Below are 16117 nucleotides of genomic sequence, written 5' to 3' on the forward strand. Positions count from 1 at the left end.
TATTTCCTAGCCCATTCAAGTATCCTCTGTTTATTTATGGGCCGTAGAAGGGGTTTTCTTGCTGTGACACATCCTTTCAAACTGGCTTCTGTCAGTCTCCTTTTCACTGTTCAAAAAATGGCTCTGAGCACTATCGACTTAACTTATGAGGTCATCAGTCCCCTAGAACTTAGAACTACTTAAACCTAAGTACTTTAAACATAGCTGCGCTACAGCAACGGTTCCACGTAAATCAGACTAAGAACAGCCGACCAGTTGCAAAGGATAAAGTAATCTTTACCTAGGTTTCAATAGATATAAATCTATCTTCTTCAGAAGACGGCAGTATTATAACATGAAGTGATATGTCCTTATCGTTTAGGCAAACATCCGCATAGTTACATTAATCATATAAAATATAGCCCTGAAAACAGGGTTTGTCAAACAAATAAAATAGGTACATAGAAGTTGCAGAGCGCCTAAGCGACACTGCCGTCTTCTGAAGAAGATAGATTTATATCTATTGAAACCTAGGTAAAGATTACTTTATCCTTTGCAACTGGTCGGCTGTTCTTAGTCTGATTTACTTAAACCTAACTAACCGCCGGCCGCTGGTGGCCGAGCGGTTCTGGCGCTACAGTCTGGAACCGCGCGACCGCTACGGTCGCAGGTTCGAATCCTGCCTCGGGCATGGATGTGTGTGTGTCGTCCTTAGGTTAGTTAGGTTTAAGCAGTTCTAAGTTCTAGGGGACTTATGACCTCAGCAGTTGAGTCCCATAGTGCTCAGAGCCATTTGAACCTAACTAACCTAAGGACCACACACACATCCATGCACGAGGCAGGATTCGAACCTGCGACCGTAGCGGTCGTGCGGTTCCAGACTGTAGCGCCTAGAGCCGCTCGGCCACCCCGGCCGGCCTTTTCACTGTTGCAACAGATATTGTTGGCGTTTTCATTTCTACCAATTCTGAACGAATGTGGGGCGCTGTTTTGAATCTGTTTCTTTTACTGGTAATTCTGATATATTTACCATCTCTTTTAGTTGTTTTACCAGGGCGACCAGGTCGTGATATGTCCTTCTTTCTATCTGTTGTCTTCTGACGATGAAGGGTGTGTTGCACTCCTCTGTTTCGCAATTTGGCGAATAGATAAATCTGTATGTCTAAGTGATACAATTGAAGCACGTTTTCCTACGGATATCTCCACTCGGGGAGTCATACTAGCGATGTGCATACATCAGTGTCACGAGGGAACTGACGTGCAGGAACCACAAGTTCTGTATCGGAACGATGCTTGCCGTTCGCTGCGGACATCACGTTGCTACAGGGAACAACAGAGCTGCACCAAATGCGGTGTCCGTTGGCAAATAGATAAACAAACGTATCAGATAGGTATATAACGTTTATGTACGCAACATTGTTTGTTGGATACTATTGTATCCCGATGACCACAAACAAAAAACATGACATGTGGACAACTGTTGTACTATTCCTTTGCTTCCTCGACCGTACCCACGGTATTAGACATTATCTACAGAGAACTAGATGTCATTTTTTGGGTGTATTAAAATTAGTGAGCGGTAGTGTAGTCGGGTAGGGTGAGGTGGAGCACCATCTTTGGATAATGTCTAGAGGTACATTATCGAGTAAACGAAGCAACTCATCCCTGAGAAACGGCAGATTCATTGGTCCAGTAAGACACTGCGGTGGGGAGTAGGGGCAAATACACTGAAGTGCCAAAGAAAGTAGTACAGGCATACGTATTCAAATACAGAGATGTGTAAACAGGCAGAATACAGAGCTGCGGTCGGCAAAGCCTATATGAGACAACAAGTGCCTGGCGCAGTTGTTAGATCGGTTACTGCTGTTACAAAGGTAGGTTATCAAAATTTAAGTAAATTTCAACGTGGTATTATAGTCGGCGCACAAGCGATGGGACACAGCATCTCCGAGGTACCTATGAAGTGGGGATTTTCTCGAACAACCATTTCACGAGTGTACCGTGAATATGAGGAATCCGGTAAACATCGAATCTCCGCAATTGCTACGGCCGGAAAAAGATGTTGCAAGGACGGGACCAATGACGACCGAGGAGATTCGTTTGACGTAACAGAAGTGCACCCTTCCGCAAATTGCTGCAGATTTCAGTGCTGTGCCATCAACAAGTGTCAGTGAGCGAGCCCTTCAACGAAACATCATCGCCGGCTGGTGTGGCCGAGCGGTTCTAGGTGCTTCAGTCTAGAACCGCGCGACCGCTACGGTCACAGGTTCGAATCCTGCCCTGGGCATGGATGTGTGTGATGTCCTTAGGATAGGTTTAAGTAGTTCTAAGTTCTAGGAGACGATCTCAGATGTTAAGTCCCATAGTGCTCAGGGCCATTTGAACCATTTGAAACATCATCGAGCCGAAGGCCCACTCGTCTACCCTTGATGACTGCATGACACAACGCCCCTCGCCAGGGCCCATCAACACCGACATGCTGGCTGGTAGGGCGACTCTCATTTCAAACTGTATCCAGCGGATGGACGTGTACGGGTATGGAGACAACCTCATGAATCCATGGACCCTGTATGTCACCAGGGGACTGTTCAAGCTGGTGGAGGCTCTGTAATGGTGTGGGGCGTGTGCAGTTGGAGTGATATGGACCCCTGATACATCTAGGTACGACTCTGACAGATGACACGTACGTAAGCATCCTGTCTGGTCACCTGCATTCATTCATGTCCATTGTGCATTCCAACGGACTTGGGCAGTTCCAACAGGACAATGCGACAACCCATACGTCCAGAATGGTACAAAGTGGCTGCAGGAACGCTCTTCCGCGTTTAAACACTTCCACTGGCCGCCAAACTCCCCAGACATATGGGATGTGATATATCAGTTAATACGTATTTAACGTGTAGAATCCGAATATATCTTTCAAAATGTTCTAGCACTTAATATTTTAGAATTTGAAGGGCCTTTTATTGTATATTTTCCGTATTTAGATATTTACTTTTCTTTTGCTTAGAATTTTTTTTCTTTTTTTTTTTTTCTTTTACAGGAATGCTTGAAGGTACACAAATTGTCACTTGGTGGTAGGTGTGACAAGGAAATGGCAAACAAAAGAAAAACACCGTTGTTACATTTTTCGAATGCCAAAGAAGAATTAAGTTGATAAATTTAGCCTTATTCCCATCATGTCCATATGTACATGTTACGTAGTATTGAGATCTAAGCTTCTGAATATATACGAGGTGCGGCTAGAAAAAAACCGGACTGATGCTGGAAAAAACATTTATTTACAATTATTTACAATTTCATGTTGTCTCCTTCAATGTACTCTCCTCCTCGGTCTCTACACCGCTCCATACGAATTTTCCACTGTTCATAGCAATGCTGCAGATCATTTTCGGTAAGTCCATACATTACTTCCGTCGCTTTTTCTTTTACTGCTTCAACAGTCTCAAATCTATTTCCTTTCAAAGCTGACTTGACTTTAGGGAAAAGAAAAAAGTCACAGGGGGCCAAATCAGGTGAGTAGGGTGGATGATCTAAGATGGGAATGTTGTGTTTTGCCAAAAACGTCTTCACTGACAACGCACTGTGAGCTGGGGCATTGTCTTGGTGAAGGATCCATGACTTTTTTCTCCACAAATCGTTCCGTTTTCTCCGTACTCGCTCACGTAGGGTAGCCAGGACGCTAATGTAGTAATGCTGATTCACTCTTTGTCCCTCTGGTACCCAATCAATGTGCACAATCCCTCTGATGTCAAAAAAAACAATCATCATTGCCTTGAATTTCGATTTTGACATTCGTGCTTTTTTTGTCGTGGAGAACCAGGAGTTTTCCAATGCATCGATTGGCGTTTAGTTTCGGGTTCGTAAGTAAAAAACCACGATTCATCGCAAGTAATAACATTTTGTAAGAAGGTGGGATCACTTTCATGTTTTCCAGGATGTCAGAACAAATCATTCTTCGGAGTTCCTTCTGTTCAATTGTGAGACACTTCGGAACCATTTTTGAACACACTTTGTTCATGTTGAAACTTTCATGAAGAATCTGATACATCTAGGTACGACTCCTGTTAACTCAGACACTGCTCTGATTGTTAAACGGCGATCTTGTCGAACAAGTTTACCGATTTTTTCAATGTTTGCATCAGTTTTTGCTGACAATGGTCTGCCAGTGCGAGTGTCATCACTGGTGTCTTCGCGGCCATCTTTAAATCGTTTAAACCACTCAAACACTTGTGTTCGCAATAAACAATCATCGCCGTACACTTGTTGTAACATTACAAACGTTTCACTTGCAGATTTTCCTAGTTTGAAACAAAATTTGATGTTAACACGCTGTTCTTTCTGTACACTCAACATTTTCCGACGCACAGACAAAACGTCAACTACTTAAAACAGACGCCACGGGCAGACTGAGTGCAGGAGGCAGATGAAACTCGAGCAGTAGGCGGAGCGAGAGTCACGTGACAGGCAACGCGACTTTCAGCCTTATTGCATTCGTTTTATTGTTTCACCAGTACTAGTCCGGTTTTTTTCTAGCCAGACCTCGTATTTCTTGTTTGTCTTAATTCTGTCAATGTTCAACATTGTTTCTCATCCTTCTGTGTATCTAGGAACTGTAACGTGATAGGAAAAAGCTGATTTCACTGGTGAATTTAGCACACTAAACTTACGTATTTCCACCCATTTACAAACAAGAAGCAGAAAGAAAGTTGACCGGTGTAGCCGAAAACCTCATCACGTGGGAAGCCAGCGTAATCAGTGAATAAGGTACATAGGAAGAACTGCATAAATACAGTACACTGCTCTAACATGAGCTGCGAGAAAGCTGTTCTCGGCTGAACGATTGCCTCATTTAATTTTTGCAGCTGATGAAGTGATATGGATACAGATGATATTCACGCAAAATGTTGGTGATGTAATTCTTCTTGTACTAGCTGATGGAACTACATACACAGTACGTAGAAATCGTTCTTCAAGCTCAGTGTTCCGTACAACACGTGGCCTCCCATCATCTGCAACCATCTTCCCAAATGAGCTTATGAAACGTCCCCTTAGAAAAATTATACATGACTATGCTTAAACTGACACACAATATTTTTAGCGCAACGCAATCTGACTTTTATAATCCCTACAAAAGAATGGCCCTGACTAACATTAACCTATACCTTTCACAAATCACTTACCTCACAAAAATCTTCGTTACTCAAACTACTGCAATACAGCGAGCGCCACTACTGCCAGCTAAATAAAAGATTCAAACTACTGAAGGCACTAACTACTGATAGGCATAGTTAGCAAATGAAAGATTTTGATAGAGAACAAACAATGTATTTACCGTAATAGTGTTCAAAAGTCATAATATATATAACAGTTCATGACATCGATTCTTACAAATGTACTGTTTCTGATGGACACACGTCCAGATCATCCGCTCTCAAAAATCCGCCATCTCACTTCCCCACATCCACCACTGCTGGCGGCTCACCTCCAACCGCGCAACGCTACGCGCTGTTGACATCCAGCTGCCCAACACTACAATAGCAAACAACAATGCAAACCAGCCACAGACTGCACACAGCACAGGCAGTGATTTTCATACAGAGCGCTACGTGGCGTTACCAATAAAAAAAACATAAACAGCCTACTTACAAGCTTATCTTTCGTGAGAGTTGGTGGAGTCGCACAAATGATCTAGCACAAGGTAAATGCCTCCCAGGGTGATGTTCGGAAGAAAGTTAACGTGCTGTGATCGCTTTCCGAACTTCTACGCCGCTCGTGTAGGCATTTCAGGCAATGAATGCACCGTTGTGATGTTTTTTTGGTGGAAATTATTCTAAAAGAGAACCAACGGCACTCAGACTGTTGGGAATGCAGGGGGCGGCGTAGGTTATCTTCAAACAGAAAGATTCCGAACAATTAGTAACTAAACGATGTTTGTTAAATACGAAGAAAACTAAACTTAAATGATGCTTCGTCTTGTGAAATGTCCAGTACAATTAGACGTTTGAAATTACTACAAGTCCTCTAAAATATTAAAGTCCTGCCACTGTGCCTCTGAGTGACGCCTACGTGGAGTCCAGAGCTGGCCTAAGATGCCTACGGGGTCCAAATTGCCGGACGACCACTGCAACTTGTAGAGTCGGTGGTAACTTGAGACTGTACACGGCTCGACGCACTGAAGGGAACTGTTCGCCGTAGCTCAGTGCCACGGTACTTAACGAAGCATCGAAAAACCGTACACGTGGTGCCCATGTGTTGGCAGCTGCGGCCCCTGGCGGGCCTCAGTATAGTTCGTACTGCCAGCCCATACATCTGCTGCGCTACGAGTGTTTCGAGCGCGCCTTATCGATTGTGGTGCGCGGTACTCTCTGGAGTCGCGAGTACCGTCACCGCACAGACAAAACGAAACAAAAGTCGCCACCAGCTGCCAACAAGAAAGTGTGTAAAAGTGCAGATGTAACGTAATACAACCAGGAGTCACCAAAGGGAACTCCTTTCACACCTCTAAGCAAGAATTTTCGGACCTATGAGCATTTTGTAGCGTTCTGATATCAAGAATGAATCGCTAAAGTTCTCACATATGTTTTCATACACCGAGTATACACTGATGGGAAAAAATCGCAACATCAAAACATAATTAATGTAGAGTAAGAAAATTTCGGGAATACATTTGTCTAGGTAACATACAGGATCATGTGCGAGATCAGCCACCACAAATAAGAAATGTTGGCACGTTAATAACCTGTGTAAACGCCAAAATGTTGAATGCAAGCGTGCAAACGTGCATGCATCGTGTTGTACAGGTGTCGGAGCATAGTTTGTGGGATGGAGCCTGTTGCACTTGGTCAGTCAACACAAGGGCGGTTGATGCTGGATGACGCTGAAGTTGTCCGATGATGTGCCATATGTGCTCGGCTGGAAACTGGTTTGGTGGTCGAGCAGGCCAAGGCAACATGTCGACACTCTGAAGTGCATGCTGGGTTACAACATCGGTATGTGGGTGAGCGTTATCCTGTTGGAAAACTCTGCCTGGAATGCTGTTCATGAATTGCGGCACAGTAGGTCGAGTCACCAGACTCGTGGACAGATTTGCAGTGAAGATGTATGGGATAATCACGAGACAGCTCGTTCTATCATGCGATATCCCAGCCCAGACCATAACTCTGATGTACACTACTGGCCATTAAAATTGCTACATCACGAAATGACGTGCTACAGACGGGAAATTTAACCGAAAGGAAGAAGATCCCCTGATACGCAAATGGTTAGCTTTTCAGAGCATTCACACAAGGTTGGCGCCGGTGGCGACACCTACAACCTGCTGACATGAGGAAAGTTTCCAACCGATTTCTCATACACAAACAGCAGTTGACCGGCGTTGCCTGGTGAAACGTTGTTGTGATGCCTCGTGTAAGAAGGAGAAATACGTACCATCACATTTCCGACTTTTATAAAGGTCGGATTGTAGCCTATCGCGACTGGGGTTTATCGTATCGCGACATTGCTACTCGCGTTGGTCGAGATCCAATGACTGTTAGCAGAATATGGAATCGGTGGGTTCAGGAGAGTAATACGGAACGCCGAGCTGGATCCCAACGACCACGTATCCCTAGCAGTCGAGATGACAGGCATCTTATCCGCATGGCTGTAACGGATCGTGCAGCCACGTCTCGATCCCTGAGTCGACAGATGGGGACGTTTGCAAAACAACAACCATCTGCACGAACAGTTCGACGATGTTTGCAGCAGCATGGACTATCAGCTCGGAGACCATGACTGCGGTTACCCTTGACGCTGCATCACAGACAGGAGCGCCTGCGATGGTGTACTCAACGACGAACCTGGGTGCACGAATGGCAGAACGTCATTTTCTCGGATGAATCCAGGTTCTGTTTACCGCATCATGATGGTCGCATCCGTGTTTGGCGACATCGCGGTGAACGCACATTGGAAGCGTGTATTCGTCATCGCCATACTGGCATATCACCCGACGTGATGGTACGGGATGCCACTGGCTACACGTCTCGGTTACCTCTTGTTCGCATTGACGGCACTTTGAACAGTGGACGTTACATTTCAGATGTGTTACGACCTTGGCTCTACCCTTCATTCTGTCCCTACGAAACCCCACAATTCAGCAGGATAACGCACGACCGCATGTTGCAGGTCCTGTACGGGCCTTTCTGGATACAGAAAATGTTCGACTGCTGCCCTGGTCAGCACATTCTCCAGATCTCCCACTAATTGAAAACGTCTGGTCAATGGGGCCGAGCAACTGGCTCGTCACAATATGGCAGTCACTACTCTTGATCAACTGTGGTATCGTGTTGAAGGTGCATGGGCAGCCGTACCTGTACACGCCATCCAAGCTCTGTTTGACTCAATGCCCAGGCGTATCAAGGCCGTTATTACGACCAGAGGTGGTTGTTCTGGGTACTGATTTCTCAGGATCTATGCACCCAAATTCCGTGAAAATGTAATCCAGTATAATATATTTGCCCAATGAATGCCCGTTTATCATCTGCATTTCTTCTTGGTGTAGCAATTTTAATGGCCAGTAGTGTACGTCCAGGGTGTCTAGCACGTTGGCAGACTGGTTGCAGGCCCTCCACTGGTCTCTTTCTAACCGACACACGGCCATCACTGGCACCAGGGCAGAACATGTTTTCATCAGAAAACACAACAGACCTCCACCCTGCCCTCAAATGAGCTATCGCTTGACACCACAGATGTCGCAAATGGCGGTGGTTTGGAGTCATTGGAATACACCCTACAGGGCGTCTAGTTCAGATCTGTCCTCGAAGTTACCGATTTGTAACAGTTCGTTGTGTCACTGTGGTGCAAACTGTCGCTCAAATTGCCGCTGCAGATGCAGTGCGATGCGCCACAGCCATACGCCGAACACTATGATCTTCCCTCTCGATAGTGGCACGTGGCCGGCCAGAGGTCGGTCTCCTCGTGACTATACATACTGGTGATCACCCCTGCCAGCAGTCATGTACACTGGCTACATTCCTGCTAAGCCTTTCTGCAATGTCGCGGGAGGAACATCCAGCTTCTCGCAGCCCTGCTGTACAACCTCGTTCAAAATAAGCGATAATATTGTGTATGTCGCCTGAAAGTCGTTCTTGACTACATTAGTTCTCCGCGGCCAGTCTCAAAGCTAGCTAACGCCCACGCCGTTACAGCACGTATTTAAAGTAAACTTGATTTGCATCCTCATAACGGCGCTACTGACGCCACTCTTATGGGATTGGTGGGAAATTTGAATGGACACCACGTTTTAGATGTAGAAATACGCCTACCAACTTTCGTTTATGTTGCACAACTCCTAGGTATTGCAATTTTTTTTCCGTCAATATAGTTACTGCCTCTACAACCGAATTTACTTATGCTCTTCATTATGGTGGCTCTCAGCTGTGAGGTAGCCGATTCAGATCCACACAGAGGAAGAAATTTTCATTAGCAGTATTTCAAGACCAAAGGTAGTAACAGTGTCCGCGATCAAATGTGCTGACATAGATCGTTCATCTGGCACTCGAGGAAGACACTATCTGCTGCCACCTTTCCGATGACATCTTTTCATGTGACGCCTCTTTCTTCAATACAGCAGCTACCGCCAGTCTTCAGTCCGAATTCTGGATTGATGCAGCTTTGATCTGAAGCCTTTTGTTTTTTGCATAACTACCATACCCACCAACTGAAACTGTTTACTGCAGTCGGTTCTTGGTCTCCATCTACAATTTAAACCCTCATCCACCTCTAACTCTCTCTCTAGCGCTCCAACTTTTCTCTATCACTCTCTGTTTCCTTCTCTCCCTCCCTTTCTCTCTCTCTCTCTAACTGTGTGTGTCTCTCTCTCTCTTTGACTCTCTCTCTAACTGTTTAAGTCTCTAACTGACTCTCTCTCTACCTAATCTCTCTCCAACTAACTCTCTAACTAACTCTCTCTAATTCACTCACTCACTCACATGCTCCTATCCATTAACAAGCTGACGATTCCTTAAAGCCTCAGGATAAGTACTACCGCCTTATTCCTTCTATTCGTCATATTGTGCCAGGAATTTCATTTCTCATCAAAGTGATTCAGTACCTCTTCATTTGTTATTTATCTACCCAGCTAATCTTCAGCATTCTTGTGTAGCACCTCATTATATAAAACTCTGTTCTCTTCTTGTCTCGACTGCCGATCGTCCAGATATCGCTATTGTACACTCCAGACGAATACTTACAAAAAAATTCAATTACCTGTGGTTTATGCGAGTAAGTCTGTCTCAGATCGCAAATCTGCTCGTATTTATGTATTCCGCGGGAGAAACGAAATTAGCTGGGTTGCGATGGAATTCACGTCACCGCAGGCCCGACGGAAAGGTAAGCATGAAGAAGAAACCTGGTTTTTCTTTTCCTTAGAGCGAAAATTTCCGGTGATTTCTACATCTCATACAGACGGAGTAATTAGCTGACCGCTCGTTGAACGACGGAGTTCACAGTTCACTGAAATCTGAGGGCGACTCGTTCAGCTTCGAAATAAAATAATAGAGGAAGAAACAAGGAGTCATTAGAGGTGAAACATAAGATCGGCAGGGGAAGGTTGATGAGGGAAACCTGTCGTGTCCTTTTCAAAGGAACCACTCCGATATTTAATCTTGATCATGTTGATTTACAAAGCTGTTTGTTGTTAATACTAATAAGCTGTATTGGCACACATTTATTATGTCACAGCTGGCTTAGTTCAAAATACAGTCATCAGGTTATAACTTCCAACGTTCTTCAAATCCCCACAGAGTTGTGTCATTATCGTTACACGACTCTGTGGGGATTTCATATGAAGACTTAAAAAGGCTAGTTATCTTACGTAAACGTAACGTCAAATTCTGGTAGTTATGTTCCACAATTTGTCCTTAATTTTAAGGTTACATTTAGCGCAATAATGAATGCACAATGGTGCCACCAAAATTATTGATCACTTAGCCATCGATGTAAAATGTCTGACAGATAGCAAGCCTAATATGGAAACAATCTCAAGAAGTTTCCCCTTGACAAGTCCTTCTATTCTGTAAACAAATTTCTACTCTCAAGAGCCAAGGAAAGTGGTACACATGTCTAATATCGTGTAGGGCCTCCGTGAGCACACAGAAGTGCCGCAGCACGACGTGGCATGGATTCGACTAATGTCTGGAGTAGTGCTGGAGGGAATTGACACCACGAATTCTGCAGGGCTGTCCATAAATCCCTAGGAGTACAAGGGGGTGGAGATCTCTTCTGAACAGCAAGTTGCAAAGCATCCAAGATATGCTCAATCATGTTCATGTCTGGGGAGTATGGTGGCCAGCGGAAATGTTTAAACCCAGAAGAAGGTTCCTGGAGCCACTCTGCAGCAATTTTGGACGTGTGGGGTGTCACATTGCCCTGCTGAAACTGCCAAGTCCGTCGGAATGCACAATGGACATGAATGAATGCAGGTGATCAGACAGGGTGCTTAGGTACGTGTCACCTGTCAGAGTCGTACCTAGACGTATCAGGGGTCCATATCACTCCATCTGTATACGCCCCACACCATTACAGAGCCTCCACCAGTTTGAACAGTCCCCTGCTGACAAGCAGAGTCCATGGATTCATGAGGTTGTCTCCATACCCTACACGTCCATCCTGTCGATACAATATGAAACGAGACTCGTCCGACCAGGCAAGTTGTTTCCAGTGATCAACAGTCCAATGCCAGTGTTGTACGGGACCAGGCGTGGCGTAAAGCTTTGTGTCGTGCAGTCATCATGGGAACACGAGTGGGTGTTCGGCTCCGAAAGCCCATATCGATGATTTTCGTTGAACTGTTCGCACTCTGACACTTGTTGATGGACAAGCACTGAAATATGCAGCAATTTGCATAAGAGTTGCAATTCTGTCACGTTGAACGATTGTCTTCAGTCGTCGTTGGTCCCGTTCTTACAGGATCTTTTTCCAGCCGCAGCGACGTCTGATATTTGCTGTTTTACCGAATTCCTGATATTCACGGTACACTCGTAAACTGATTGTACGGAAAAATCCCCACTTCATCGCTGCCGCGGCGATGCTGAGTCCCATCGCTCGTCCGCCGACTATAACTTCACGTTCAAACTCGGTTAAATCTTGATAAGCTCCCATTGTAGTAGCAGTAACCGATCTAACAACTGTGGCAGACACTTGTTGCCCTATACAGTCGTTGTCGACCGCAGCGCCATATTGTGCATGTTGCATGGGGGCTTAATTATATATTATGAATGCAAATTCTTTTTAAATTTTTAGTAGCTGTATGTCCGATTACGAAGTCTCGTAAACGGTTGGCCCTGACTAGTTTTAGTACGCAATCTGACTGCATAGAATAACAACAAAGAAAGGAATGAAATTTTCCGTTAACACAATTAATTAATTAAGTCCCCAGCAGCTATAAAACCAACGCAACAACAAAGCACAAGTGTAACTGTTCTGTGTGTGGAAGTGTGATTCAACGTACACATCTGGCACGGTTCTTCTTCAATAAGACAAGAAATTTTAAATATCATTTATACTGAAGTAATTGAAAAAAATAAAAATACTATAACTGCGCAAGAAAACCAGAATTACACTCTAATACAGAACACAAGCCAGATGCTTTGTTGACTGAACCTGTAATGACGCATTATTTAAGACATGGAAATAATGAAAAAAAAGGGAATATTTTACCTTCATATATATCGACGAAAAGCACTCTGATCATTACAATATCTCCATTCGAACAACATCTGCTGTCTCGCCCATCAAACAACTGCATAAAACATGGAACAAGCACTCCCTACTACAACATATCAACACCGACTCACTACTACCACATCTCAACAAGCACTCTCCACCACGACTTCTCGACAAGAACTCTTCACTATGACATCTCAGCAAGCACTGATTACTACGAGTTCTCGACAAGCACTGCCAGTGGAGGCGGCTGAATAATACTCTTTGGCGCAATCTCTGGCGCTGTGGCTCAGTGTAGCCACCTTTCAATGTTTACATATCTCTGTATTTGAAAACACATGCCTATACCAGTTTTTTGGGCGCTTCAGTGTGTTTTGTAATATTTAGAAGGTGGTGGGTACTCACAACTGCATAAAAAGGAAACCTTGTAAATGTCCAGCATGTCGCCATACTCACGTAAGAATGTATAACGTGAAAGTTAAATTGCTCTTTCCACATTATTACGATAAATTTGACGGTTAATCTAACTTAACAGGTAAGTGACTATTCACACCAAACTCCACAGCGTTTTCACGCGACCGGAAGTCATTTTTACCTCCTCTGAACAACCTTAAGAAAGACGCACTTGTTCCAGGTGCTCAAAGCGTTTCCTATTTCAGGAATATCTATACTGATAGGATATCTTTCCTTCAGCAGGCACTTCGTCTGCTGAAGGCATGTGAATCAGTGGAATGGTGGTGACGGCGTGAGGAATGTTTATTGCTGTACACAAGCAGCTTTCGTAGAGATTATGAGTATATGCGCTTCAAATTATTTCCCTGCCAGGTACGGCAATTTCAACGAATTTGAAGCTGCTGAGGACAGGCGTAAAGACAATCTCAGAAGAATCATGGAGCGTGCCGGTATGAACTATTAAGCGAGTTACTGCTCTTGAGGAACCGCATATAATAGGAAGAAATAAGTATTCAGGATATGAGTCGCGTGACGTTTCGAGAAACTACTCGTATTTAACTTGCTCGTGCTATTTAGTTACAATTTAATTTTTGAAGCGTTAGCTGTTCACAGCCGTCGAGTGCTAATCGGATGTTGATCTCGCTTTCTAACCCTGATGACAGAGTCTGCCGGTAAACAAGATAGTTCTCGGCTGTCAGTCACCTCATCAGCGGTCGTGTGTCCATCTGCTGAGGCGGGAACTGTTAACTCGGCGTCCATTATAGCGTTTAGTGGGAAGGATGGCAGCGATAGGAACTCAAAGCAAGTCGTGACTTCACGCTAACAGTAAGAGGAAGTACTAACTGCTTTGCTACACACCAACACGTCTACGGCGTTTGAACGATACTAATAATAAGCTCGTTAGCAGCAATGTGTCTGGTCTTTATTTGGACATTTTATCGCATCGGCTACTTCCAATTTTAGGTGAATGTGTTTCTTCAGCTAGTTTACTGTATGTATTACCGTTCCTTAAGCACCTTCATGCGATTCGCCATGTACACACTGTAGGTACATTACATTTGTCAGTCATGTCATCGCTTTTACTCTGTTACGTATACAGTTACTAGGTATTCACATTTTTTGCCTGATACGTATTGCCTCAGATATAAGTTAAAAAATTCCTCCGATTCCAACCAAGGTTACCGGGAAGTTTCGCTTTGGAGTAAAATAGTTAAATGCTGGAACTGTAATTCCCTTCCTGTTGTTGTTAGTGTTGTGGCCTTCAGCCCGAAGACTCATTTGGTGCAGGTCTCCATACTAGCCTATCCCGTGCAGCCTTCTTCACCTCTAAGAACTACTCCAACCAAATCCACTTGAACCTGCTTGCTACATCCATGCCTAGATTTCGCTCTAAAATTTTTACTCCCGATACTTCATTACATTACCAAACTGACTATTTCTTCAATCCTCCTTTCTTTTAGTCAAGATGTGCGATAAATTTCTTCCAGTTCTGTTAAGCAGGCATAAGCTCCTCATTAACAATTAGATCTAGCGACCTAATGTTCAGATATCTTCTGCAGCACCACATTTTATCAGCTTCTACTCTCTTCTTGTCTAAACTGCATATCTTCCTCGTTTGACTTCCGTACAAGGCTGCACTCCACACAAATACCTTCAGAAAATACTTTCTAACAAGTTGATATTAGTTGTTAGAAAATTCCTCTTTTCATAAATGATTTTATTCTTATTGCCAGTCAACATTTTGTATATTCTCCACTTGCAGCCGCGCGGGATAGCCGAGCGGTCTCAGGCGCCTTGTCTTGGTCCGCGCGGCTCCCCCCGTCGAAGGTTCGGTTAGTTTAAGTTAGATTAAGTAGTGCGTAAGCTTAGGGACCGATGCCAGCAGTTTCGCCCTTGAGACCTTACGGCAGCTTTCCAATTTTTGTCCACTTCGACGTCAGTTATTTTGCTATCTAAATAATAAACCTCGTATATTACTTTTAGTGTCTTATTTCTTAAACTTTTTCCCACGTGCAACGCGTGATTTTATTCGTCTACATTCAATTACCCTTGTTTTACTTTTGTCCATTTTCATCTTACAATCCCTTTTCGAGACTTTATCCATTCCGTTCATCTGCTCGTCCAAGTCTTTTGCCGTCTCCAACAGAATTACGATGTCATCGGAAACTCTTGATGTGTTTATTCCAGCTCCCTGAAGTTTAATTCTATTTCCAAATTTCTCCTTGGTTTCCTTTACTGCTTGCTCAATTTACAGATTGAATAACATCGGGGATAGGCCACAGCCGTGTCTCACTCCCTTCTCAGCTACTGCTTCCCTTTAGTGTCCTCTGACTCATAACTGCAGTTTAGCACCCGTACAAGCTTCCTGTATTTTATTACTGCTGCCTTCAAAATTTCAGAAATTGTAGTCCAGTCAATATTTGGGAAACTTTGCCCAGTTCTACAAGTACTATAAACATAGCCTTTTTTTTTTTTTTTTTTTTTTTCAAACTGTCTTCTAAGATGAGTCGTAGGGCCAATTTGCTCCCGTGTTAACGCATTTCTGCGACATCCGATCTGATCTTCTACTAGGTCGCCTGCTATCGGTTTTTTTCCACTCTTCTGTAAATAATTCGTGTCAGTACTTTGCAAGCATGATTTATTAAAGTGATAGTTCGTTAGTATTCACACCAGCCTTCTTTGAAACTGGTATTACTACATCCTTCTTGAATTCTGAAGGTATTTCGCCTGTCTCATGTATCTTACACACCAGGCACTTAATTTCCACTTAGATCTATCAGCGCTCAGACAAATTCATCCCGCGGTATCACAACTATCTCCCATCTCTTCTTCATTTACTTCCTTTACCCATATTACGATACTGTCTTCAAATTCGTTTCTCTCGTATAGGCTTTTCTGTATATGCCTTCCACGTTTCATTCTATTGTTTACTTTGTACTGGCTTGCTCTCTCAGCTCTTGATATTCATACATCTGCTGTT

This window comes from Schistocerca piceifrons, chromosome 3, assembly GCF_021461385.2.
Source record: "Schistocerca piceifrons isolate TAMUIC-IGC-003096 chromosome 3, iqSchPice1.1, whole genome shotgun sequence".
Classification (NCBI taxonomy): domain Eukaryota; kingdom Metazoa; phylum Arthropoda; class Insecta; order Orthoptera; family Acrididae; genus Schistocerca; species Schistocerca piceifrons.